Source organism: Myotis nattereri (genome assembly GCF_964212035.1).
Source record: "Myotis nattereri genome assembly, chromosome: 1".
Classification (NCBI taxonomy): Eukaryota; Metazoa; Chordata; class Mammalia; order Chiroptera; family Vespertilionidae; genus Myotis; species Myotis nattereri.
The window spans coordinates 7,367,384-7,394,778 of record NC_138075.1 but is presented as its reverse complement, the minus strand read 5'-3'; the positions used below and the strand labels follow the sequence as shown (position 1 = coordinate 7,394,778).

At 54.2% G+C, this 27,395-nt stretch overlaps 1 long non-coding RNA gene across 1 annotated transcript in view; it reads right to left on the bottom strand.

The window, feature by feature from the left end:
• The window catches only part of LOC308524592, a 58,255-nt gene extending 40,172 nt beyond the window's left edge, over positions 1-18,083 (bottom strand). The window contains exon 1 of the long non-coding RNA XR_013996416.1: positions 17,998-18,083. This is a non-coding gene — a long non-coding RNA (uncharacterized lncRNA). The remainder of the gene's footprint in view (positions 1-17,997) is intronic.
• Between the last annotated feature and the right edge of the window lie 9,312 nt (positions 18,084-27,395).

The following is a 27,395-nucleotide window of genomic DNA, read 5'->3' as shown; positions in this document are numbered from 1 at the left end:
GGGGAGGGTGGGGGGAGGGGGAGAGATCAACCAAAGGGCTTGTCTGCATGCATATAGGCCTAACCAATGAACGCAGACACCCCGGGGGGGTGGGGGGGGGTAAGGACACATATGTAATACCTTAATCAATAAAGAAAATAAAAAATTAAATTAAATTTAAAAAAACAACAACTACTAATTCTGGTTCCACCCCAGGGACCAACACCTTTAAGGCTCCTGTCTGATTTATAAGGAGTATTCATTTAGGAAGTTTAACGGCTGGGGGAACCCAGTCCACACCCAAAGGGGCTCCCCGAAGCTGCCTCCACACTCCCACCAGAGGACCTGCCCAGGCCAGCCTGCCTCCTTGCCAAATTACAGACTCCGGCCCCCCAGGGTGGCCAGCCTCCCCTTCCGGTTTTCCTAGAGCTCAGAGTCCCAACCAACCGGCAAGGGGACCCTGCGTACGACCCCCCCCCCCCCCCCGCCGCCGCCCCCCGCGGCCTCTCTGAAGTCACCCCAGGAGACAGACCAAAAGCCGTGCTTCTTCCAAGCTACACCCCACACTCTGTTCCCTCACCCCGACCCCCTGGGACAGCACCCCAACGCAGAGTAGCTGGTGGGCAGCTGCCCAGACTGTTTTCTAGGGCAGGAAGCACCTCCCTCCACCTCTCTTTTCCCGCTAATTGCACAGGAGTAACGTCTCACAGCGGGTGGACGACCCCCATCACCTGCTCCTTCTCAACATGCTGCCCCCAGAGTGACAGCGGCGTGTTTAACAACCGTCCCGCACGGGCACCGGCCAGGAAGGAGGGTCGCCGTGAGGTCAGGGGACAGTGCACGGACCACTCGCACTTCTGATACCAACACGTATGGGGGTTCCCAGAACACCCTCTGTTTCAACAATGTGCTAGAAGGACTCAGAAACCCTGGGCCAGATTAGTGCGACGCAGACAACCTATTGCCCCAAATAGCCACTGCCCATTCCCCAGAAGACCAGCGGGATAGCTGGTTGCCGAAGCCCAGCCAGGTTACCACCGACCCGCCTGCTCCGCCCCACCGCACGGGGCGAGGCCCTTCCCAGAGCTCCGGTGCCTGCTCCTCGGGGTGCCTGCCTCCTGCAGAACCTAGAAAGGCCAGGGCCACGTTCGCCTCCACCCCACCCCCCGCCCCACCGAAGCCATTGGCAATGACTCGAGCACACCTGTATGTCCCACACCTGGCCCGGTGACTCCCACAGTAATACAGTGGGCCACATTCCGGGGGAACTTTGATAGGGTCCCCGCACCCACAGTGTCAGGATGTGCAGCCTGGGGTTTAGGAGTAAGTCTCCTGATACCAAGGAACATAAGGGGGGCTTCTGAGGGCTTAGCAGGGGCCCCCCACTCCTCTCAGCCAATGACTGTCCCCACATTTCAACCCCGCCCCCCAGACCCCTGTTCTACCCATGCACAAGTCGCCTGGGCCCTGCCCCAGGCTGGGCTCCAGAGTGGAAACCGATGGGGCAGATGTGGTCCCTGGCGGAGCTCCAGGAGGCCCATCTCCTGCCCCATTGGTCGCTCTGACACGCCAGTCAACCGGTCCTGCGTGTCTGGGGACCCACTCCCAGTTTCCGGGCCCCGGGAGGTTGTGAAGGACAGGGCTGGGGGTGGGAATCATGGCCTGATTGTGACTAAGCAGACAGAAGGTGCCCACAGAGGATACCTTAGGCTCCCCCATCGTCCCACCCCTCCCCTGTGCTGGCAGGATCAAAGGAAATTCTGGGTGAGGCCTCCCAGACAGAGGGCAGCAGCGCTTTCTGAATAACCTCAGGCATCCTTCTCCCACAGTGGACCTGGCTGGTGGACCTGCCCGCTTCTCCTCATCTGCCCTGCAGAGGTGTTGGCATGGATGGCAGCCCGCCGGCCCTGCCCTGGCTGACTGGGGAGGAGTCTGCACTTTGAATCAGGCAGGCTGTCCCAGGGGTGGGGTGGGGAAGGCATGTCTGCTGGCTGTCAGGAAAGGGGGGCTCTCTGAGGCTGGCAGAGCTGAGGCGCCGATGGCCTGGGCAGAGTGGGGAGGTGAGCGCACAGGTGGCCCTGGATGGAGGCTCAGGTCAGGGGGTTTGGGGAAGCACTTTAGAGGACCCTGGCGCCACTGCCCCCGCCCTGTAGCAGGAGCACAAAGAAGGGGTGCAGGGCCTTAGGAGTCCCTCTAAAACCGCCAGCATCTTTCTTCTCCAGCTCCCCTGGCCCCTCCCACGAGTAGCAGGCCCCTGCCACCCACCCATTCTGACGCAGGATTCCGATCACTCTTGGTGCCAGTACCCCCTCCGCATTGTGGCTCCAGGATGAGCTTTCCATCTGAGGCCCGACCAAGTCCCACGACCCCATCTCAAGGCTCTCACTGGGCCCCCTACCCCTACAGCACACAGGGCAAATTTGGGTCTCCCATGACCCTCTCCCAGGTCCACCGGCTCCTGCAGCCTCACCATATTCCTGCCCAAGTCTCCCACCCCCCAAGGGCACCAGCTGGCTAAGCCCGCCCTGCCCCAGTCTGTCACACTGCCACACCTCTGCACACGTTCCTCCTTGTGCCCGAGAGGCCTGCCTCTGTCCCCTTTCAGCCTCGCTCAGAGTCTCGGGCCTTATCAACCCCCTGCCCTGTCCTAAAAGGCAGTGATGGGGGCTGTCCTCTGCCCAGGTCACCCCTCCACTCACACTTGTTTCTACGATTGTCCCCTCCCCAACCACTGTGTTCTCAGTCCCTTCTGCCGGGGCTGGCACCCGGAGCTGCTCAGTAAATATTAAACGAAGGAATTAATGAATGAGGCCCTAATGAACAGCTGAAAATGGGCTGCTCCTCCCAGGACCTGACCCACTTTCTGAGCCCTCGCCAGCTGCTCCGGGAAGCAGCATCGATTCTTCTGACGCGGGAGGTGCTATCGCATCAGTGAGCCACCCACTGCGCCCAGCTCCAGCCCCCCGTGGAGTGGGATCTGAACGGGGCAGGAGCCACCCAGCAGGATGGGCTGGGTCCACAGGACAGAGGTCTGAGCACCACACCGAGGGAGATCCCCTAAGGCTTGGGGTCAGGCTGCCACTCCGGGTGCCCAGCCCCCCAACTCCTTGCCAGGCTGAACTCACGGTCGCTGAGCCCGTGGAGCCCCCGTCTCCTCACCTGTGGAATGGGGTGGCGTTGCTCATGCGCAGGAACCGGAGCAGGGGCTGGCACACTTTCCCTCTAAAGAGCCAGATAGTAAATATTTTAGGCTTTGTGGGCCGGACGCTCCGCCGCTGTGCCACAGAGGCAGCCACAGACAAGATGTAAATAAATCCGCGTGGCCACGTTCCAGCAGACGCTATTTATGGGCCCTGGAGTTTAATTTCATATCATTTCACATGCCATGAAATAGTCTTCTTTCTGTTTTCCCCCCAAGTCATTTAAAAACGTAAAAACGACTCTTCGTTAGCAGGGTGGACAGAAACAAGGGGTGGGCCGGGCGCGGCCCCCTGGCCCAGCGGGCTCTCCCTGACCCAGATTCCAGACGCGCTCCCCGCGCCTTCTTCCTGGCATGACTCTGAGTTTCTGGGTGTTTGCTTCCAAAAGGAGGCACTTGGAGATTCGACATCAAAATCATTCTTTTGTTGAGTCACTTACTCAACACATGATACTTGTTAAGCAGCTAATAAACTTCAGGGCCATCCATAGATGGAGCTGGTTGCTGGAATGGTAGTAGGCTCCCCATCCCTAGGGACGTGCAAGCAACGTGGAATGACCGGGGTAGGGAGACTGTACAGAGGATGTAGGCATCGTGCAGGGAGTGCAAGGGGGAGTCCATCGAGCCCCCTGTAGGCCACTTCATAGACTGTGTGCCGGCCTACGGCCTCAGCAGGACTTGGGGGACTGGGCCTCATCTTCTCCCCCCACCCCAGATCCCACCCCCAGGCCCTGGGCCCAGCACAGGGAACACTAGCCCAGGGGTCGAATAAAAAGTCGAGGCCCAATGTGCCTGGCAGCACATGGCCCTGGGACTCTGGGAGGGGCTCCGCCCCAGGTGTTGCTGTCTGGATTTGGGCCCCCAGAGCCAACCCTGAGACAAGGCTGTGCACCTGGCTTACTTGGCAGGTGATTCCAGGAAGCATGTGTGTTGTCACTGTGTTCCCTGGGGTGCCCGAGCCTCTGGCCAACTGAGCCTTAATTTTCCATTATGGAACTGCCCCAGCCCCCCAACCACTCTGAAAGTGGCCATGGTTGGCTCAAGCCAATCAGCATGTCCCACCCCCTGGCTATAGTGATTGATCAGGAACGGATATGTGACCTAATTCTATTCAATAAGAGAAGGAAGTTCAGGATGTGTTCAGTGCTATTAAAAATGACTCTCTCTGCCCCAGGAGAGGGTAGTGAGAGGCGTAAGCATGTGAGTTGCACTAGAGCGGACATTTCCATACCAAGAGGGGAGTGGCTGGGGCTGCTGGGGACTCCATTTGGAGCCCGAGGATGAAACCAAGTAGAGCAATAGAGTACAGCTGGTGTGATAGTGCTTTGGACTGCTGGATCAAGCCTTACCTGAAACCGCTAAGCTCTTCAGTTACATAAGCCAATAACTTCACTTCATGTTGAAGCCACCAGGAGTTGGTTTTATTTGTTGTTGTTGTTGTTTTGTCCTTTGCACCCTAAGGAGTCCTGTAACAAACAGAGCGACTCTCCTGGTTGTGTGAGGCCCAAGGGCAGGGCCCCAAAATATGGGATTTAGTGACTGCACATGCAGAGCAAGGACCCTCAGGCAGGCCAGTGGGCAGCAGAGGAGGCGGGAAGCTCGGCCGGCCTTCTGCTCCTCGCTACAGCGAAGCCACTTGGCTCAGCTACTGTGAAGCCTTGAGGACATCACCAAGACACTGCGAATGACTGCCCTGGTGCCTGGACAGGAGCCTGGAGGGGTAGCGACCGTCCCCAGAGGCAAGGCGAGGGCAGGGAGGAAGGGCAGGACCCACACACATGGCCCCACGTGGCTGGCACGCCGCTTGGCAGACCCACCCGATAAAGGACACTGGGGCTCCTTCCTTCCCTGCCGATAATCTCAGAAGCGGAGAAAGCCTCCAGCAACAAGGCCCCCGACCACCCCCTTGCAAAGCCTGAGACCTGGGGAGCGCCCCCCGACCCCCGCCAGGAAGCCCAGGGCTGGGGAAGGAGAGAAGAGTGTGGGAGGCAGACGGAGGCTGGGGTTCGCTCCAGCTTAGAAATCAACTTCGCTTAACATAGTTCACACATCTTGCCTCCCGAGATGCTGGCAAGGAGGGCGGTGTGAGAACCACGGCAGTTTTCTCTGGGTAACAGTTGTCATGAAACGGCAGCCCCGGCGCATTCAGCGTCTGACCCACGAGAGTCGTGGCCCAGACAGGCCGGAGCTGGCTGCCCGGGACGCAGACGGTGCCCATGGAGGTCAGAGCCCAGCTCTCGAGGTGTCATCTGCGCAGCGTGTGGGTCCCATGGTGGCCCCCAGGCCCTGGACAAGGCCAAACAGAATGCAAGCTCAGGCCCAGCCCCAGAGGGCAGGGCCCCTCCACTGCCCGGTGCCTGGAGCCGGGTGCCAGTCATCCAGGCCACGGAGGATGGAGGGGTTGACAGCTATCAAAGGAGGAGGCATCCCCAGGGTGGGCATGGGCAGTCCTTGTAATAACCTCTCAGCCGTAAATATCGGAGCATTTCACAAAGGGGTGAGCCTACGGCTGGAGGCAGGGCGACCTGCCCAGTGTCACTCAGACACACTGAACCGGGGTGCAACGTGAACCCTGGTCTTTCCTCCCTCAGTGTGCACCCTGCTCCCCAAACCTGCTCCTGTCTGCACTGTTTGCCCCCCTCCCCCTTCCCCCACTGCCATCACCGCAGCCCCTCCTCAGAGTCATCCTCTGCTGAAACTCAGCCCCCCAAGGGTGGCGGGACCCCAACATCTGGAAGGGGCAGCCAGACATGGAGGAAGGCCTGGATGGGGACCAGGGGGCGGAGACCAGGAGACTGACGGGAGCCAGGGGGCCTACTGGGCAGAGAGCAGCCAGGGGTTCCTGCCGCCATGCGTGTGTCGGGACCTGAGAGTTACACGTTGGGCCCCCTGGGACCATCTTTTAAAGCCCCAACTGTAAGGCAGGACCCCCACTTACATTGGGTTATTGGGTTTCTTGATTGTGTCCTTCCTACCCCTGTGCTTGCGTACACACACACACACACACTCACAGGGCTCTTGCCTGCAAAGATGCTCAGGGGAAAGAGGCAGAGAGCAAACCTCCCTGACCTCCTGACCCCATCTTCCCCACCCTCCCCTGCCCCCTGCAGGGTCCCTGGGAGCTCTCTGCCCACAGCAGGCCTTGCCCAGGAGCTGCTGGGAGGCAAGGTGGCCCTGGGCCTGGTGGCAGGGAGAGGAGTGTTGGAGGGCATGGGGCGCCCGCAGAGCCACCATCTGTTCCTCGGAGTGGAGCGTGAGCTGGCAGCAAGGACGACACAACACGAGGGCTGCTGGCCTGGCAGGGCCACCCCACCCCACAAGGGCAGAAGCAGGGCCACACCCGAGACCAGAGCAGGGCCACGCTGGGCCCTGGGCCTGCGGACGGGCGCAGGGCGGGAGCAGGGCAGTTCCTCGTGCGTCTCCTTTCATTTCTGAAAAGGACAGAAAACAAAGAGCGCACAGCTGTGCTCCGCCGTCCAGAAGTGACAATCACCACACTTTGTTCCAATCGTCTCGACTCTTCCTCTCTTTTAATGTGAAGTATAGAAACATTAGCGATAATATTGATGTCCTCGGCATGCCTGGGGCGGGCTGGGGACCATCAGGACCCGTGTGTGTCTGGCTGTCCACACCCCTCACCTTGCAGGGAGGGAGCCCCGCACTTCTGGCCCCGGGGACGCCGCCTGGAGTCCTCTGGTCCTTGTGACCTTCGCGTGAGGGCCACCGGCCTGCTGCCACAGGGTGTGAGTGCCTCAAGCTCTAGGAGGGCGTGCGCCTAGGGCCTGGGCGCAGGCCAGGTTGTTCCGATGCCTTGCGGCATCCCCGGGACTCAGGCCTTCTGTCCACCTGCCCTCCCAGCCTCGGTGTCGGCCGGGCTCCCAGTGCCCCAGGGTGGCCTTTGGTTCCCAGCAACACACACACATCTTCAGGGAGAAGCGCCGACTTCGCTGTCCCCAGCACTTTCCTAGCCTCCTGGGCCAGCCAGGGCCTCGGGCACGCCCTCCTGAGCCGCGCTGCCACCCCCGGCTTGGTGACCACATGCAGGAAACCAGGTGCCCAGAGCGAACGGGTTCTGTTAGCAACAAGGAAAGGCAGGCAAAGGGATGAGGGGAAGGTATTGGGTAGACAACCCCCAAACAGTGTCGGCCACCCTTGCCCGTGGCCAAAGGTAAGTGGGAGGCAAAGTGGGGGTGCAGTCAGTCATCATTGACAAAGCCACGCCCTGGCACTGCCCGCATCGCCTGCACCGCCTCTGCTCCCTGCCTACGCCACCAAACCGCCAAACTGCCACCGATACACCTTCCGCACGACACCAAGCTGCACAGCTCACGCCCTGGACCACCCCACCACGCGCTCCCACACCTGTGCTATTGGCACCCTGCAAGGTGAGTGGGCTCAGGGTTGGGGGCCACGGCTGGGGTGGGATCTGAGGAGCACGGGCAAGGTCAGGGCAGAGCCTGGAGCAAAGACTGCCCATGGACCAGCTTAGGGGCCCGGGGGAGCCAAGGCCAGAGCCAGATGAAATGACCAGTGGACGAGGCAACACAGCACCATCATCCCACTGTGGGTCCACGGCCTGGGCGCTCTGTGGACATCCGGGAGGGAAATTAGGGTGCTCTGGGATGAGGGGCTGTATCGTTAGAATTAGGTTGGGCTGCAAAGCGGAAGTCACAGAATCACACAGGATTAACTCACTGGGATTTATTTTCTCAAATAAAAGCAACTGAAGAGTCGGCCGCGCGGAGCAGGTGAGTCTGCTTCCCAAAGCCCTCGGATCTGAGCTCTCCCCCTCCAGCTCTCTTCACCCGCCCCAAGCGCGGAGCCTCTATCCCAGCGGTTCTCAACCTTGGCTGCACATTAGAATCACCCGGGAATCTTTTTAAAACCCTGATTTCTGGGCCTCATCCTCCGGGAATTCTGTTTCTTTGTGATGGGGTGGGGCCACAACATTAGGAACAGAGAAACAGGATTTCCAGAGGATGAGGCCCAGAAATCAGGATTTTAAAGAGGTTCCCAGGTGATTCTAATGTGCAGCCACGGTTGAGAACCACTGCTCTATCCTGTAAGTCACCGCCTGGCCTAAGAGAGCCTCTGGAACCCCGGCCATTAGGCCTTAATTCCTAATAACAGGAACGAGGAAAGGGGGGGTGCAAAGGGAGGCTTCGCCCAGCTGTCTCCCTTCTGAGAAGTCGTGCTAAGCATTTCCACTTCCAGCCAAAACAGAGTAACAGGGATCAGATTTACCCTCCCATCTTCAACCACACACACACACACACGCACACACACACACACACGCACATATGCACATGCACGCGCGCGCGCACGCACATGCACACTCTCACACACACATGCACACACGCGCACGCACACACACACACGCACAAAACTATGGTTTTCAGACACTGGATAAAAGGCAGCCAGGACAGTAAGTCCTGAGAAAAGGCCATCAGATGAGGTGAGCCCTACAACTGCCCCTGGAGAGCATTTCCAGGCTCCATCGGCGAGAAGGGAACCCAAATACAGCCCAACAGGCTCTCTGAGTTGTGGCCCGGAATTCAGCGTCCCAAACATCTGTAATTCTGGGTGCTGCACGCGTCACAGAGAGAAGCACTTCAGGAATCCGCAGCGGGCCCTCCTCCTCCCCGAAGCTGCGTGCTCATCAGGGCCGGAATGTGCGGGAACTGCCAAGGCCAGAGAAGCAGGCAGAGAGGGGCGCCGGGCGCCTGGAGTCCTAGAGGCATGAGATTAGTGCCAAGTCCTTGCTGAGGAGAGTTCTCAGGAGGGTATTACCTCCACTGTGAGGTCAGATTTGCCCGACACCACAGGCTGAAAGTGAGCTTTGAAAGGATCCGACGGTCTCCAAGAGCCGCATCCCAGAACAAAGCGGAAAATACAGGGTGTCCCCCCAAAATGTGTACCCGCTCTAACAGCTGACAGCTCAATTTTGAAAATGAAATGCTTTTTAATAAACACAGCCTTTATCATTATTCAAAGTGTCTGTATACATTTTGGGGGGGGACATCCTACATTTAAAGGAATATGAAAAACTTTAGCACCTAACAAAGTGACATTGCAATGCTTGGCATTCAATTAAAAACATTACCAGGAATGAAAAGGAGGTAAATGTGACCCATATAATAAGAAGAAAAATAAGTCAATAGAAACAGATCCAAAAATGGCCAGATGATAAAATGAGGAACATGGGTAGTAAAACAGATATATGTCCAAGATGATAGAGGAAATGATGAACAGAAAGAAGAGACAAATAGAATATATTTTTAAAGACCCAAATTGAACCTCTGAGGTTAAAAAATACAATGCATGAGATGAAAAAAAAGCACTAGATGAAATTTGACAGCAGATTAAACACTTCAAATGGGAAGTTTAGTGAACTTGAAGGCAATGGCAAATAGAAACTATTCCAAATAAAACACAGAGAGAGGAACATGACTGGAGGGAAAATGAACAGAGTATCACTGAGCTGTGGTTCAACAGCAAGTGGCTAACACAGGTGTATCTGAGTCTGGGGTTTGGCAGAGGGGAGGGAACAGAAAAACTATCCAAAGGAATAATGACCAAAATTTTTCCAAATTTGGTGAAAACTATAAATCTACAGATCCAAGAATCTCAATGAACTTCCAGCAGTGGGTGGAGGGGAACTGGGAAGAAAACCACAGCAGGCCCTATTATAATCCAGTTGCTAAAAACCCACAAAAGCAGCTTAAAAAGTAAAAATGTACAGAGAAACAAACATAAGAATGACGGCAGGCTTCTTGTTGGAAACAATCCAACGCAAAAGGAAAATGGAGCAACAGCTTTATTGAAAGAAACAAAAGTCCATCTAAAATTTAATACCCAGTGAAAATAATTTTTTAACATGGAGGTAAAATAAAAATTGTGTATCTTCAAAATTGGAGGAGCTTGACGCTGGCTAGATAGTTCTGTTGGTTAGAGCATTGTCCTGATATGCCAAAGTTGCAAGTTCGATCCCTGGTCAGGGCACATAGAAGAATCAACCAATGAATGCATAAATAAGTGGAACAACAAGTCAATGTTCCTTTCTTTCTCTCTCTCTCTCTCTCTCAAATAAATAAAAAATAATTGGAGGGAAATCATCAGCAAACCCACTCAAAATGTTAAAAGGAGTACTCCCAGCAGAATCCTCCTATCTAATAAAAGAGAAACATGATAATTAGCGTACATCCGCTACCCTTCCCATTGGCTAATCAGGGTGATATGCAAATTAACTGCCAGCCAAGATGGCGGCCGGCAGCCAGGCAGCTTGAAACTAACATGAGGCTTGCTTGCTTCAGTGACAGAGGAAACCAATGTTCCCCGCCTGCCTTGCCGGCCTCTGAGCCTGCAGTTTAAAACATTGTAACAAATATAGAAGCTAAACAAAACCCCAGAAATCTGCTTTCAGCGAGCCGGGATCTCAGAGCTGGAGTTATACATTGTTTCGATTATAGAACCGAAACAAACCAGATAGCTGCTTTCACGAGCGGAGGCCTAAGAGCTGGAGCCTCAAAGCTAAAGCTGGCCCAGAATAAAAAAAAAAAGAAAAAAAGGAGCGGTTGGGAGCTTCCGTCACCCGCCAGCCCGAAAACAGCCCTCAGCCCCTCACCCAGACTGGCCAGGCACCCCAGTGGGGACTCCCACCCTGAAGGGTGTGTGACCAGCTGCAAACAGCCCTCAGCCCCTCACCCAGGCTGGCCAGGCACCCCAGTGGGGACCCCCACCCTGATCCAGGACACCCTTCAGGGCAAACCAGCCGGCCCCCACCCGTGCACCAGGCCTCTATCCTATATAGTAAAAGGGTAATATGCCTCCCAGCACTGGGATCAGCGGAGCCGAGAGGCCTCCCGGCACCGGGATCAGCATGACAGGGGGCAGCGCCCAAACCCCCTGATCACCCTGCGGCTCTGTGTGTGACAGGGGGTGGGCCACAACCTCCCTATCTGCCCTGCTCTGTTCATGACAGGGGAAGGCGCCCCAACCCCCTGATCAGCCCTGCTCTGTGCCTGATAGGGGGGAGCTCCCCAACCCCCTGATCGCCCTGCGGCTCTGTGTGTGACAGGGTGTGGCGCCCCAACCCCCCCCCCCCCCCGACGGGCCCTGCTCTGTGTGTGACAGGGTAGAGCCATAACCTCCCATCGGCCCTGCCCTGAGTGTGACAGGGTGCGGCACCCCAACCCCCTGATCCGCCCTGCTCTGTGCCTGATAGGGGGGAGCTCCCCAACCCCCTGATCGCCCTGCGGCTCTGTGTGTGACAGGGTGTGGCGCCCCAACCCCCCCACCCCCCACGGGCCCTGCTCTGTGTGTGACAGGGTAGAGCCATAACCTCCCATCGGCCCTGCCCTGAGTGTGACAGGGTGCGGCACCCCAACCCCCTGATCCGCCCTGCTCTGTGTGTGACAGGGGGCGGTGCTCCAACTCCCCTATCAGCCCTGCTCTGTGCGTGACAGGGGTAGCTCCCCAACCCCCTGATCAACCCTGCTCTGTGTGTGACAGGGTACGGAGCCCCAACCCCCCTGATGGGCCCTGCTCTGTGAGTGACAGGGGGCAGCGCCCCAACCCCCTGATTGGCCCTGCTCTGTGCGTGACAGGGGGTGGCGCCGCAACCTCCCCACAGACCCTGCCTTGAGTGTGACAGGGGCCGGTGCCCCAACCCCCCAATCAGCCCTACCCTGAGCGTGACTGAGGGTGGCATCGCAACCTCCCGATCCGCCCTGCTCTGTGCATGACAGGGGTGGCACCCCAACTCCCCAATCGGCCCTGCTCTGAGCCCGACCAGGGGCTGCATCTCGGGATTGGGCCTGCCCTCTGCCACCTGGGAGCAGGCCTAAGCCAGCAGGTCGTTATCTCCCGAGGGGTCCCAGACTGTGAGAGGGCACAGGCTGGGCTGAGGGATCCCCCCTTCCCCCCGAGTGCACAAATTTTTGTGCACCGGGCCTCTAGTCTATATATATAAAAGCTTAATATGCGAATTGTCCCCTTGGGAGTTTGACCGGGAAACTGGGAGTTCGATTGCTTGGTATGACGTGCGCTAACAAAGGAAGGCCCTGGCAGCCGGGGGCGGTATGGAAAGAAGGAAGGCCCTGGACCACAGCCAGCAGCCAGGAAAGGGAGGCCCTGGCCAGCAGCCAGAAGGCCCCCAATCAGCCCTGATCGCTGGCCAGGCCTAGGGTCTCTACCCATGCACGAATTTCATGCACCGGGCCTCTAGTGAAAATTATAACAGGAGAACTCTGAATCTACACAAAGGAATGAATGAAGAGCAGCAGAAATGGCTACTGTGTGGGTAAATACAGGGTGGGGCAAAAGTAGGTTTACAGTTGTTTGTATGGAAAATAATACAATAATCAATAAATAATAATACAAGAATAAACTCTGTGTTTCTTGTCTTAGTACATTTTCTTACTCATTTTCCTCATTTTATCATTTGTGTTTCGTGTACTTAAACTGTAAACCTACTTTTGTCCCGCCTGTAAAAAAAAAGGCCTTTTTTTTTCTTGTTGTTAAAAATCTATTTACAAGAAACTTTACTGTTTAAAGGAAAAATAATAACAATGTATTGTGAAGCTTATAACACATGTAGAATTAAAGTGCACAACAGCCAAAACCAGTTTGGCTCAGTGGATAGAGCGTCAGCCTGCGGACTGAAGGGTCCTAGGTTCGATTCCCGTCAAGGGCATGTACCTGGGTTGTGGGCACATCCCCAGTGGGAGATGTGCAGGAGGCAGCTGATCGATGTTTCTCTCTCATCGATGTTTCTAACTCTCTATCACTCTACCTTCCTCTCTGTAAAAAATCAATAAAATGTATATTTTAAAAAATAAATAAATAAATAAAGTGCACAACAAAATAGTCTGAAGTCTAGAGCAGGGGAAATGGAAGTATGTTGGAATAAGGATCTTATGTAACTCATGAAGTAATATAATATTATTTGAAGGTAGAGTCTAAGATGTATACTGTAAACTCTAAACCACTAAACAACAACACATACACAACCAAAGAAGTATCACTGATAAACCAATAAAAGGATAAAATAAAATAAGAAATATTACTCAATTCATCAAAAAAGAAGGCAGGAAAAGAGGAAGAAGGGAACTAAGAACAGATGGGTCACATAGAAAATAAGTATTAAGGTAATGGATTTTTTTTATTTATTTAATTTAATCCTCACCTGAGGATATTTTTTCCATTGATTTTTAGAGAGAGTGGACAGGAGGGAGAAAGACAGAGAGAAACATCGATGTGAGAGAAACACATCAATTGGCTGCCTCCTGCACGGGCCCTGACCAGAGCCCCGGCTAGGGTGGAGCCTGCAACCAAGGTACATGCCCTTGACCGGAATTGAACCCAAGACCCTTCGTCCTCAGGCTGACACTCTACCCACTGAGCCAAACCAGCTAGAGCTAAGGTAATAGATTTAAATCCAACTATAATAATAATCTAATAAATATAAATTGTCTAAACTCACCAATTTAAAAAAAGGAGATTATCAGATAAGATGGAAAAGCAAGACCCAATTATACCGTGTCTACAAGAAACCCCACCATTTGTGTTAAGGTACAGATAGATTAACAGTAAAAATGTAGAAAAATATGTTATTTTTAAAATGTTTTTTATTGATTTTTAGCGCAGGGGGGGAGGGGCGGGGAGAGGAGGAGGAGGAAAAGAGAGCAACATCTATGAGAGAGAAATGGCTGCCTCCTGTACGCCCCCTACTAAAGATTGAGCCAGCAACCTGGGCATGTACCCTGACCAGTAATCAAACCAGCAGGGGACAACGCTCAATCCACTGAGTCACAGTGGCCAGGGCAAGATATGCTATATTAACACTAACCAAAAGCGAGCTGGAGCACCTATGCTACCATCAAACAAAGTAGATTAAGAGAAAATATTACCAGGAATAAAGAAGGTAGTTTTACCATGAGAAAGAGTTAATTAAATCCCTCAAAAGTTTATAACAATCTTAACTATGTATACATCTAACAACAGAGCTTCAAAGTGCATGATTCAAAACGGGTAGCCCTGCAAAAGGAAATAAGCAGCTCCCTCCACAGTTATAATTGGAGATGTCAACACCGCTCTCTTAATTATTGATAGAAGCAGGCAGGAAATCAGTGAGGATATAGAAAATCTGAGCGACACTATAAATGACCTTGACATTTACAGAACATGCTATTCAACAACAGAATACACATTCTTATTAAGTTCACACAAAACATTTACGTTTTGAACAATCAACAAGTCTCAATAACATTTCAAAGACTGAAATCCTACAATATATATTCTCCTATCACAATGGGATTAAATTAGAAGTCAATAACAGAAAGATGCCTAGAAAAATCACCAAATATCTGGACATTAAACAGCACACTCCCCAATAAACCATGGATCAAAGAAGAAATCACAATGGAAATTAGAACATATTTTAAGCTGGAAACTGTGAAAACACATCACATAAAAATGTGTGGGATGTAGCTAAAGCAATGGTTAGAGGGAACTTTTGACACTAAGTGCTTATATTATAAAAGAAGAAAGGTTTGGAATTAATGACCTTGGTTTTTACCTAATAAATGAGAGGGGGGAAAACACACAAAAGTAAGCAGAAGAAAGAAAAAATAAAAAGAGAAATCAATGAACTAGCAAACATTAAAACAATAGAAGAATCAATGAAAGCAAAGCTGGTTTTTTAAGTCAATAAAATTGGCAAACCTCTCTTAGATTGATCAGGAAAAAAGAGAGAGAACATAGGGTACCAATATCAGGGATGAGAGAGGGGACATCACTATGGATACTACATAAGGGTAAAAGGATAGGAAATGAACATTTTGAATAACTTTATGCCAACAAATTTGACAAATTAGGTGAATTGGACAAATTTGACAAATTAGGTGATTATATTCTTTAAAGGATACAATCTACTAAAGCTCTCTCAAGAATAAATAGATATCTGGATAGGCTCGTGTCTATTAAATAAATAATATTAGCAGTTAAAAATCTCCATCCATAGAGACCAAGATGGCGGCGTAGGCAAACACCTGTATTCACAGCCTCCCACAACCACATCAAAATTACAACTAAAATACAGAGTAACCATCACCCAGAACCCCCGGGAAGCTGGCTGAATGGAAGTCCTAAAACTAGAGAAGTAAAGAAGAAAGCACACAGAGACTGCTAGGAGGTGCGGAGGCACGGAACGGGCTGGCCCAGCACCCACGTGGGCTGCTTTTTTTTCTTTTTTTTTTTTCTTTTTTTTTTAAAATATATTTTATTGATTTTTTACAGAGAGGAAAGGAGAGGGATAGAGAGTTAGAAACACCGATGAGAAAGAAACATCGATCAGCTGCCTCCTGCACACCTCCTGCTTGGGATGTGCCCACAACCCAGGTACATGCCCTTGACTGGAATCGAACCTGGGACCCTTCAGTCCGCAGGCCGACGCTCTATCCGCTGAGCCAAACCGGTCAGGGCTATGGGCTGCTTTTTTAATCGGGAGGGAGATCGTCTCTACTGAGGCAACCCGGAGGAGCAAGGGATACAAGCGCCACACCAGACCCCCAGCCCAGGGTCCCAGAGCTGGGAAAGGAAGTCCCTATGGGCAGTAAGAATTACAGGCTATAAAAGCCAGTGCGGATTGGGGCTCAGTGACACAGAGGCTGCTGGAGACCCAGCTATTCCTCTTAAAAGGCTGGCACACAAACTGAACTTGCCAGATCCCACTTCCTCTGAGCACTAGTTCCAGGGCAAGGCTCTAGGGGACACAGACACATAAGAAGATGAACCAGATTGTTTGGCATTGGGGCAGGAACTCAGGGATGGCTTCCTCTCCAATGTAGATGCTTCAGAGGTCATTGTTCCAATGCTGGGACCTTCCTGGGGGCAGGGCTGACCGGCAGCCATTTCTGTTTGCTCCACCCCGGTGATTCCCTGAGACCCGCCTCATCCAATTTGCAGCCCCACCAAACCTGTGTGTGGCAGACTTTGCATATGAATGGCCTGTCCTTGCTCAGGCTAAAATCTGTCAAACAAGCTACAGCTGGGTCTGGGAGCCCCAAACCTATCAATAAAAGGCCCAAGACCTGGCAACAGCACCACCCTGCCTTGCTTCACGGGTGGGCCTTATCTTGGCACTTCCAATCCCAATACAAAGAGGAGGAATCTGCAGATCTCTCTGTAGCTGGCCCCAGGCAGTGGCTGACTTTACTCCTCCATGGAGACCCAAGAGCCAGTATACCTAGTGGTCAGTGTCAGACCATACCAGATTACAACTCTCCATATCCATAAGCATCATACTCAAGGGGAAGACTCAGTGAGCACCAAAGCCCCACTGAAGCAAGTCCTGCTGCATAGGGGTGTCTCCTGCACAGCAGCTCTCCCACTGTAGTCATCATAGCTGTCCTCACAGCCAATTGGCCTGGATGTCAATTCCTCCCAGTGACACCAACAGCAATCAAGTCTCAACTACAACAAGACTGTGCACACAGCCCAAAAAAGGGATGCACCTAGAGTGTCCACCTCAGGTGATTGGAGAGGTTGAGCCACAGGGCCCTATAAAATATCTACTACACAAGGCCACTCTACCAACTCAAGGAGAGATAGCAGCTCTACCCAATACATAGAAATAAACACAGGGAAGCAGCCAAAATGCAGAGACAAAGAAACATGTCACAAATGAAATATATAGTTCAAAACCACGGTTATAAGGTTACTCAAGAATCTTCTAGAAACCTTCAAGGGACTTAGTGAGACTTTGAAGGATCTTAGTGAGAATGCCCAAAAAATGGAAAAGGACCAATCAGAAATTAAGCATACAATGACTGAAATAAAGAATAATATACAGCAATTTAACAGATTTGAAATATGAGAAAGCAAGAAACACCCAACCAGGAGAACAAAAAGAAATAAGAGTCCAAAAATATGAAGATAATGTAAGGAGCTTCTGGGACATGGAAATGGAACAGACAGGAAGGAGGGGTGGGGGGGGGCAGAAAGAGATTAAACAATGATCTTATAGGCATATATGCATTACCTAATGACACAGACAATAGGGTGGCAAAGGCCTGGGGTGGGGTGGGACCCAGGTGGAGGGGGACTATGGGGTAGGGGTTGGGGGGGAATAGGGACATCTGTTTTAATCTCAAAAATAAAGATTAAAAAAAATAATAAAAAAATATTTTTTAAAAAAAAGGAAGCTAAATAAATAAATAAATAAATAACCCCCTTCCAAAAATAAAAAATAAAATAAAAACCTCCTTCCACAAAGAAAATTACAGACCCAGATGACTTTTCTGACCAATAGTACAAAACACTCAAGGAAGGAAGAAATATTACCTGTTCTAAAGGAACCCTTTCAAAATATAGAAGCAGGAAGAAGCGGCCGAGTCATCTTTGGAGGCCAGTGTTAGCTCATTAGACAACAACATTACAGGGGGAGAAATATGCAGAGCAATACTCCTCATGTACACAATACTCCTCAAGACGCAAAAGTCCTTAACAAAGTATTTGCAACTTGAAGCTAATGCAACGTAAAAAGAATCCAACACAATGTAAAAAGAATGACATGATGTCAAAATGGGGTTTATCCTAGCGATGTGAGATAGGTTTAACATTTGAAAATCAATCAGTGTGATTCAGCATGCTCACAGACTAAAAGAGAAAAAACATATAATTATCTTAACAGATGTAAAAAATTTTGACAAAATTCGATGCTAATTCTAATAAGAGACTGTAAACTAGGAGCAGAAAGGAAGTTTCTCAACTTGATAAAGGGCGTCGAAGCAAAACGTAACAGCTTCATAGTAACTTACATTTGACAGTGAAGGGCTCACTGCTCGCCTCCTGAGAAGAAAACAGGGTCCAAATGTCCGTTCTCCTCACTTCCATTCAACCCCGCAATGGAGGTCGTCGATGGTGCAATAAGGCAAGAGAACAAAACAAAATGAAAGTCATCCCTGTTGGAAGCAAAAAGTAAAACTGTCCTTGCGCGCAGATGCCATGCTCATCTGAGGTAGAAGCACCTAATGCATTTACCAGGATGCTAGTAGGACTGACATGCGAGATGAGCAAGGCTGCCAGGTTTAAAGCCAATAGTGTTTCTCCATACTAGCGACACACAATGGGGTAGGAAAGCTTTCTTAGCACAATAAACACAAAGTACAAAATTAAAAAAATGGGTCAAGTGGACTTTATTAAAATTAAAACTTTTATCTTAAAAAAAAACACACATTTAAGAAAGGCAAAAAGCAAGCAAAGACTGGGAAAGAATATCTGTAAAACAGGTACCTGGCCAAGAACTTACGTTCAGAATATATAGAGAACGCTGACAGCTGAATCATAAACAACACAGACAAGCCCACTAAGAAACAGGGTAAAGACTGAGCAGACACTTCACTAAGGTAGATTCTTAACACTGTCAGTCATTAGGAAAGTGAGAATCTATACTAATAAAAGGGTAATATGCTAATTAGACCAGATAGACCGGACGTCCTTCTGGACAAAGCCACGGTGGCAGGGACTGAGGCAGAGCAGTTAGGGGCTATCGGGCCAGCAGGGGAGAGTGGTTAGGGGCAACAGCAGGCAGGCAGAGGGGTTAGGGGAGATCAGGCAGGCAGGCAGAGGGAGTTAGGGGCAATCAGGCAGACAGGCAGGTGAGCAGTTAGGAGCCAGCAGTCCCGGATTATGAGAGGAATGTCTGACTGCCATCCCCCGAGGGGTCCTGGATTGGAGAGGGTGCAGGCTGGGCTGAGGGATCCCCCCCCCATACACGAATTTCATGCACTGGGCCTCTAGTTAAAGCTATAATGAGATATAACCACACACCAGTCACGCGTGGCTAAAATGAAAAAGACTGGCCATACCAAATGTTGGCAAGGATGTAGAGCGACTGGAGCTCATGCTCCACTACAGGGAACGGAAAATGGCACTGTCACTTTGAAAACGGCTGGACAACTTCTTAACAAGCTCAAGATACACCCACCATGCGATCAAGCCATTCTACCCAAGAGAAACGGAAGCAATATGCCTGCACAAAAACTTGGATGCAAATCTTCACGGCAGCTTTGCTTACATATCCAAACAGTGGAAAATCGCAAATGTCCATTCATGGGTGAATGGATAAATGAACTAAAGATATTCAAACAGTGGAATATAACTCAACAATAAAGTAATGAGCTATTATACACACAGCATGGGTGAACCTCAACATCATTATGCTCAGTGGAAGGAGCCAGTAACACCCCCACCCACACAAAAGGAGAGAGAGTACATACTATATGATTCCGCTTATGTAAAACTCTGGGAAATGCAAGCTACGCTCTATGGCGGAAAGCAGATGGGCGGTTGCCTGGGGACGGGCGTGAAGTGAGGGATGGCTTGCAAAGAGGCATAAGGGAACTTTTGCAGTTGATAGAAATATCTGCTACGTTGATTGTGGTGACGGTTTCACAAGTGTACATATATAGGTTGAAACTTAATCAAAATTGTGCACTTTAAATATGACAGTCTAGCCCTGGCCGGAGTGGCTCAGTTGGTTAGAGCGTTGTCCTGTGCACGGAAGGGTGGAGGGTTTGATTCCCAGTCAGGGCACATACCCAGGTTGCAGGTTCGGTCCTGGTTGGGGTGCCTATGAGAGGCAACTGATCTGTGTTTCTCTCACATTGAAGTTTCTCTCTCTCTCTCTCTCTCTCTCTCTCTCTCAAATCAGTAAACATATCCTTGGGTGAGGAAAAAAAATATGACAGTTTATTGTAAGTCGATGATGCCTTACAATAAACAACAACAAAATGTCCCTTTCAATTTCTTCCATACAGTTCCCTAGGTCTAAGCCACCTGACCAGTCCTGGCCGCAAGGGTGGCTGGGAAATGTAGTCCTTCAGCTGGCCCACAAGAGCAATCTCACAGCCCCTGGGGACTGAGTACAGGGCCATGGTGGGGTGACCAGAGTCCGGGAGGCCCTGACCAGCCTGCCCTCCTGCTCAGCAAGGACCAGAATTCAAATATGCTCTTTGCTTTCCCAGCTCCTTGCTTCCCAAGACCCAATTCCCGGAAGTAGCCCAAATCCCACGGAGCCTCTTGGCATGCCAGGGGCTGTGCCAGGGCCTCTACAGACTTTGTCTCTGATCTTCACAACGTCTTGCAGACCAGGGGTCATCGTGCCATCTTACAGATGTAGAAATGGAGCCTCTGCAGGGCCACAAACAGCTTCTCCGGGGTGAGGGTGAGGGTGAGGCCAGCTGACACCTGGAGTGCCTCCAGAGCCCGCCCTCTCTCTGCCCCAGTGTGCTGTTTGGCCAGGGAGAGGCAGGCAATGGCGGGAGGGGGGGGGGGGCGGGGGGGGGGGAATGCACAAGTGGAAAACTGTGGGGATGCCCTAGAGGGAAGGGGAGGAAGGAATGGTGGGTGTGGGGGGGGGGGGGCACCCAGCCCGAGGCATCCTCTCCTTTGGCTCAGCACTGCCAGATGAGCACCCGAGGATTTGGCACTCAGCCTCCCAGCAGCTTGGCTAGAAGCCGTCCCTGACCTCAGGCTCTGCCTCGTGTCCTGTGCTCACCTCCTAGACCTCTTAGAGGGCTGGGTTCCATCTCCCTGCCCTGGTGCCCTGGTGCCCAGGCTCCTGCACACCCTCCTCCTAACCTGCTTGGAGTCCTGCCCAAGTGCATCTGGCTTGAGTGCCCAGGCTCTCCGGGCACCTGCCTGCTCAGCTTCACATCACACTGGGGTTCAGTCCTCCAGTGTTTCCATGGGCACTCATTCATTCATTCATTCATTCATTCAGCTATTCAATGCCTGCCCCTTACTGGAACTGCTTCAGCTGTGGGTATCAGGCCTTTGTGAGTTTTGGGGAAGGACCTGGAACCAAGGCCAGCCCTGCCTGCAGGGCCCACTGTGTGGCAGAGATGGAAATCCCTGGGCAATGACACCCACTGAGGTCAGGGCAAAGCTTCGGGAAACACAGAGAAACAGAGGAGCTAGGGATCAGGGAGGACTTTCTGGAGGAGGGGGCACCTCCATGGAGACTAGAAGGCCCTTCGGAATGCACAAGATGTATCCCAAGGGAGCAAGAAAGATGACTCCATGCTGAGGAACAGCATGTGCAGGTGTCCCCTGGGGATCCTTCCATTTAGCTGTCTCCCTGGAGTGAGACAGGCAGGCTGCCTGGGGTCTAGCTCAGTGGAGACACTTAGAGGAAGCAGCCCCTCGCTTTGCCTCCCGGCGAGGGCCGGGCTGATGACCAGGAGACGGGAAGGTGCTTTCCAAACACGGCGTGCTGGGCGGGCCTTAGCCCTGTTCTTCCAGGGAAACCCAGGACAAGTTGCAGCTCAGAATTTTCTGGGCGACTGTCCAACCACGGAGACTTCTTGGGAGAAAGGGAGGGAATTTCTCACCACCTGAGGTGTGCAAGCAGGTGCTAGGCACCCCTTTCCTGTGATGCGTGGATTAGGCTATAAACCATGCCAGGCCCAGCAGTGCGGGTGGGGGTGGGGAGACCAGCCCAGGTGGGATGGCCAGCCTGGGGCAATCTGGGGAGGCTTCCAGAAGGAGGCAACTTTGGGAGCTGAGAGGAGGAGTCCTCCAGGTGGACATTCCAGGATGAGGGGTGAGGGGTGTGGAGGGATCAAACCTCTGAGATACCCCACCATCTCCAGAGCTCACATTCCAAGAAGCCTGTCCGATCCCGGCGCGAGGGAGGCAGCAGGGAAGGAAGGCCGGGATCTGCCATCAGGACCAACAGACTCTGGGACCCAGGGGAAGGGAGGGGCTGCACACCTGCGCCTGGTGTAGGAGGTCTACAGGGACCTCACTCTCAGTGACCCTCACCTGCGGGCCTCCCTCGTCCACTCAGCCACCAGGACCAGAAGCTGGGCATCACCCCACACTCCTCAAGCCCTCCCTTCCCCCCCTTACTCACCCATTCATTTGTTCATTCTTGTCCCCGTCCCCTGCTGATCTAGGACTGTGCACTCCAGCTAGGGACATCAATGCACACATAAACAAATAAATCAGACAACATCAGGGAATACGCACAGCCATGAAGAAATTAACCTGGGGAATGCGGTTGAGAGGAAGGGGGTGGGGATTGTGGCCGGGATGGTCAACAGAGGCCCAAGTGCGGGTAGGAGGCCTGGGGACAAGGCCGACACACGCCCAGGGCCTGGTCTCCAAGCTCTGCCACTTTCATTCTTTCTTTCCACCCTCAGTTGAAACCTCACCTCCTCCAGGAAGCCTGTCCGGATACCGTTGGCATTCCAGGCTCCGGCTGTACTAGCTGCAGAGGCCCTTCCGGACCAGCCCATCTTGCCAGGATCTTCAGGTTGCACCATCTGGACCGTCTTCTCAGAGACCCCTGGAGGTGAGTCCTGTGGAGGTGAGCCTTGAATGGGGGTGACTGCCTGGCCAGGTTGACCCAGGTCTTAAAATCCCAGCTTAGCCCTATTTGCAAAGTGGCCATAGACAAGGGACTGTGCCTCTCTGAGCCTCAGTTTCCCCATCTGCCAAGGAGGCTAGTGCCACCTCCCCCACAGCCAGTGCAGGCTGTCTTCCCGTCTTCCCAGCACCAGCGAGCTGGGGGCCGGGGAAGCGAGGGCTTGCAGGGTGGTGAGGAGTTGGCGCTCCCCTGGGGCCTTCCCAGGCAGGCCAAGCTCAAGTGTGCAAGCTGCCTGAGCTGAGGCATAGGCCGCCACCACCACTCTACCCTCCTCCGCCTGCCCGGCCATCTGCAGCGTTGGCAGCAGCAGAGTCAGGGGGGATGGCAAACATTCTGGCACCATCTGAGCAGGACCGGTGTCTGGGGAGAAAGTGTGGGCAGAGCCTCACATGTACACTCTGTCCACATCCCACCACTACTCTTGTCCCCTCGGAGGGCAGGGAGGTGAGACCTGGCAGGTGGGGGGTAGGCAGGCCCTCTGGGACTCTCACTGCAACTTATGGGCTGCCCCCCATCCTCCATGTGGCCTGAATGGTGTCAGAACCCCAGAGGGCAGGATCAGAGGGCAGAGTCTGGGGAAACCAAAGCCCCCAGCCCACGGTGAGCCTGCAGGGGCCCTGCAGGAGGCATGTGGACAGCCCTTCTCCCCGACCTGAGCTGTCATCTCCCACGTGTCCTAAACGTAGGTGGCCCCATGCACCTGGAGGGAGAGGGTGGCCTCTGATATTTACCCTGGCCCCCAGGGAACTGAGAACCCTCCCTGCACCCCTTTTCCATGTGTTACTCAATGTGGGGCCTGAGGGGGAGAAGAGAGAGGACTTTGCCTGACACCAGAGAGCTCCAGTCACTGCTAACTCTTTTCCTGTCTCCTCCTTATTGGTTTTCTCACCTCCCTCGCTATCAACGCCTTTCCCAGCACCGTCCTGTGCCCGAATGTAGCAGCCTACTCCCCTCATTAAATGAGAATGAGTAGAAACTGCAAAGATTCAACATGCAAAATGTAAGCTGGATGGTGGTGACGGCTGCACGGCAACGAATGTGTTTATTACCACTGAACTGTAACGTAAGCGGTTCAAATGGTCAATTTTATGTTTTACCACAATAAAAGAATTTAAACGTACAAAGCGTGCATCGGCAGCATGCTTTCACCTGCCAGGGGCTTGGAAGCCAGGCAAACACGTGCGAACTATGAGCCACTGGGGCCGGAGGGAGGACAGGAGTCAAGTCTGTGCCTTGCGGCCTCTCCAACGCACAGATCCTCGCTGGTCCCTGGCCCTTTCTGCTGGGCTCCTGTGCTGGCTGCTCTTGTGCTGCCCGGGCTGGCGGGCTGGCCCGGCTGCCCCACAAGCTCTGATGCCCTAGGAACCGAGGCTGGTTCTTCAGGAGGCTCCAGCCTGTCCTGGGCCACCAGAGTCACTCTGCCCACTGCCTCTTCACCCTGCATCCTTCCTCGGGGGCTCTGCTGGGGAAGGAAGGGGGTGACCCTCCCGACCTCACCTCTCCTTTCTGAGCTGCTCTGGGAGGAAGACCCACCTGTCAGTTGACCACCCTGGTCCAGATGCACTAGGTCAGGGAGAGAGGGAAGCCCCGTCAGGCACCTGTGGTGATGGAGGGAGCCACCGACTGGGGGTGGGGCAGCGCAAAGCGTGGAGAGGGGTAGTTTGGCTGGGCCAAGCTCTTTGGGCCAAGGTTTCTGCCTCCGTAACGTGAGTTTTGGGAGGGCAGGAACTTGGCTTCTTTCACTGCCATATCCCCAGGACTTGGAGCAGAAGTGTCCAGTAAATGCTGAGGGGATGGATGGATGGATGGATGGATAGATGGATAGGTTGGTGGATGGATGGATGGGTGCATGGATGGATAGACTGGCAGATGGATGGATGGGTGGATGGATTGGTTGGGCAGGTCCAGACTAAGAACCTCCAGCTTTACCCATTCACTCCTTCACTCAAAGTCCCCTCGTGCATTCATTCCTCATTCATTCATTCCTCAGGCCTGCACTCATTCATTCATGCGCTCTGCCATTCATGCTCACACGGTTCATTCATTCCCTGCCCCGCCGCCATTCCACGGCTCCAGCGCCCACTGGGCACCCCGTGCACGGGTCAGGCCCCGCGCCCCCCAAGGGTGTCCCGGTGGGACGCTGCTGCGGGGGGAGCCGCGGAATCAGCCGCGGCTGCGCGGGGCCGGGGCTGGCGGGGAGCCGGGCTGGGGGCGGGGGGCGGGCGCTCCCTGCGGGAAGCCGGGCGGGGCAGGGGAGCCCCGGCCGCGCCGGCTGCGGGCGCGCTCGGCCTCGGCAGGGAGGGCGGCGGCCGGGAGCGGCGGCGGCCGCGGCCCCGGGGCCATGTGGACGGGCGGCCGGCGGCCGGGCCGCCTGCGCCGGGCGGTGAGTACCTGCGAGCCGGGAGGGCGCGGCACGGCGCCGGCGCGTTGGCGGGGCGGGGCTACCCACGCCGCGGGGCGGGCTCTGCACGGCGACCCAGGCGCGGGGCCCGGGGCGCCCGGCCAGCCTCCCGCGCCTCCCCGCCCTCCCCGCGGCGCCCCCTCCCGTGTCGGTGCGCCTGGGCCCCGCCGGGCACGCTCCGCGGCCCGGGAGCAGCGGCCCGCGCGCGGGGAGGCCGGGATCGAGGGGCGGGGCCCGCACGGGGCCTCCGCGCGCCGTCCTGCCCCGGAGGGGCCCGTCTCCGCGCCGGGGTCCCATTGGCGGGGTCCTCGGCCCCCACCGCGCGTCTCCGCGGCGGGAGGGAGGGAGGGAGGGTGGGAGCGGGGCCAGGATGAGGCCTGGGAATCCAGGGCCCGCCGCTGCCTGGCGCAGGTAGCCCGGGGACAGGTAGGCCTCTGCCTGCCCTGCCCTGGGAGGAGCGGGCCCGGCCGGCTCTGTGGGGCCCGCGCTCCCCGGGGAGGCTGAGGAGCCCGGAGGGGGCTGGACCAAGGGCTGGTTCATGTTGCCTTTGCAGCGAGTGGGAGCGCCGGCCCCACACACCCTCCTTCTCATGCACCACCTGCCAGGCAGGTGCTACCATCTCCTCCGTCACAAGAGAGGAAACTGCGGCTCAGGGAGGCGAGGGCTGGCCCAGGGCCGCTCAGCTCGGGTACTCACCCTGCCAGCACTTGGATGGGCATGTCTGCCCCAGGGTTTCCGCCTCCTGACAGTTTTAGTGGCATTTCCTTCCTTGCCTGGGCCCCACCCCTTCAGGGGCAGTGTGGGTGACATCCCGGAGGCTCCTGAGCCAGCAGGACAGGAGCAGAGTCTGCACCCAGAGCGAGTGGAGTGACGACGAGGAGCACCTGGCAGTGTGGAGCCCTGGGTGGCCCAGGTTGGCCCACCTGCAGGCCAGGGGTCGAGGCCTCGGGCCACTGGGCAGGCAGGGTCTCCACTGGCCTGGCTCCTTCTTGGTCCAATGGCTCCCCTAGATCCCTGGGGGCCACGGACAGGCCCGTTCCCTTCCCTGGGTCCCAGTCTGCCTTCCACCCACACAGCAGAGGCCCTTTCCACTCCCGGGGCCAGCGAGGGCTGCGGGAGAAAGCCCCCCATAACTGCGGTGTGCGGCACTGCCGGCTGGGGCAAGTGGCTGATGGAGGCGGCTCTGCCTGGCATCTGTGCTGCGCAGGGCGGGAGGCGGTGGCGGGGGCCCTGGCAGCGTCCCGAAAACCTTTAATTTCCCCGACGCTCACTGTAATCAGGGTGGCACAGGAAAGCGAGCAGGGTGGCAGATGCGGCGTCTTCCAGGCTGCTCAGCACGCGTCCGCCGGGTGAGGAGGACCCTCCCTGAGCTATTACTCTTCGATTCCCGCACCCTGTGTTCCTCTGATCATCAGAGCCTGGAGCTGCGCGCACCTGAGACTGAGTGGAAAAGCCGAGGGTTGCCTGGAGTCTCGGCTACCTGGGATGGGCTTCCCAGGGGCTGGTGCGGGGAGTGGGACATCTCCAGGTCAGGGAGGGAAAGGGAGCCAGACAGTCTGGAATAGGAGCCCATCTACTCTCAAAGCCTCTTGGGCCAGGGTCGGACCCACAATAGCTGCCATTTATTGAGCATCTACTATGGGCCTGGTCTAGTATAACCATTGTCCCACGTCATCTCCATGGCACCGCTTGGAAGTAGCTCCTCTCTTCCTATAGGCCAGCGGTGCTCAACCGCTGTGGGTCGCGACCCCTTTGGGGGTCGAACGACCCTTTCACAGGGGTCGCCTAAGACCGTCGGAAAACACATATACAATTACATATGGTTTTTGTGATTCATCACTATGCTTTAATTATGTTCAATTTGTAACAATGAAAATGCATCCTGCATATCAGATATTTACATTACGGTTCATAACAGTAGCAAAATTACAGTTATGAAGTAGCAACGAGAATAATTTTATGGTTGGGGGTCACCACAGCATGAGGAACTGTATTAAAGGGTCGCGGCATGAGGAAGGTTGAGAACCACTGCTATAGGCCCTTAAGGACATGAAGAATGAATGAAGGAATTGAGGAATGAATGGATGAATGAATGATGGGAGGGAAAGGCCTGGGGGTGATGGGAAGAATGCAGGGACCAGAAGAGGCTCAGTCCTGCTGGAGTGCGGAGGTCAAGGGCAAGGCCAAGAGGTAGGGAAAGGTGGTTTCTCCCCTCGAATCAGGTGAAGACCCCTAGGACAAAACCAGGAGTAACCCCGAGGCTTCTTGTGTTGTCTAGAATTGCCCGGCTCCTCCTGCCCCAGAACTGGTCTCTAGCCTGGTGGAGGGGCGTGGATGGGAGGCTGCAATCTTGGATTCCAGTTCTTCCTCTGCCACTGATT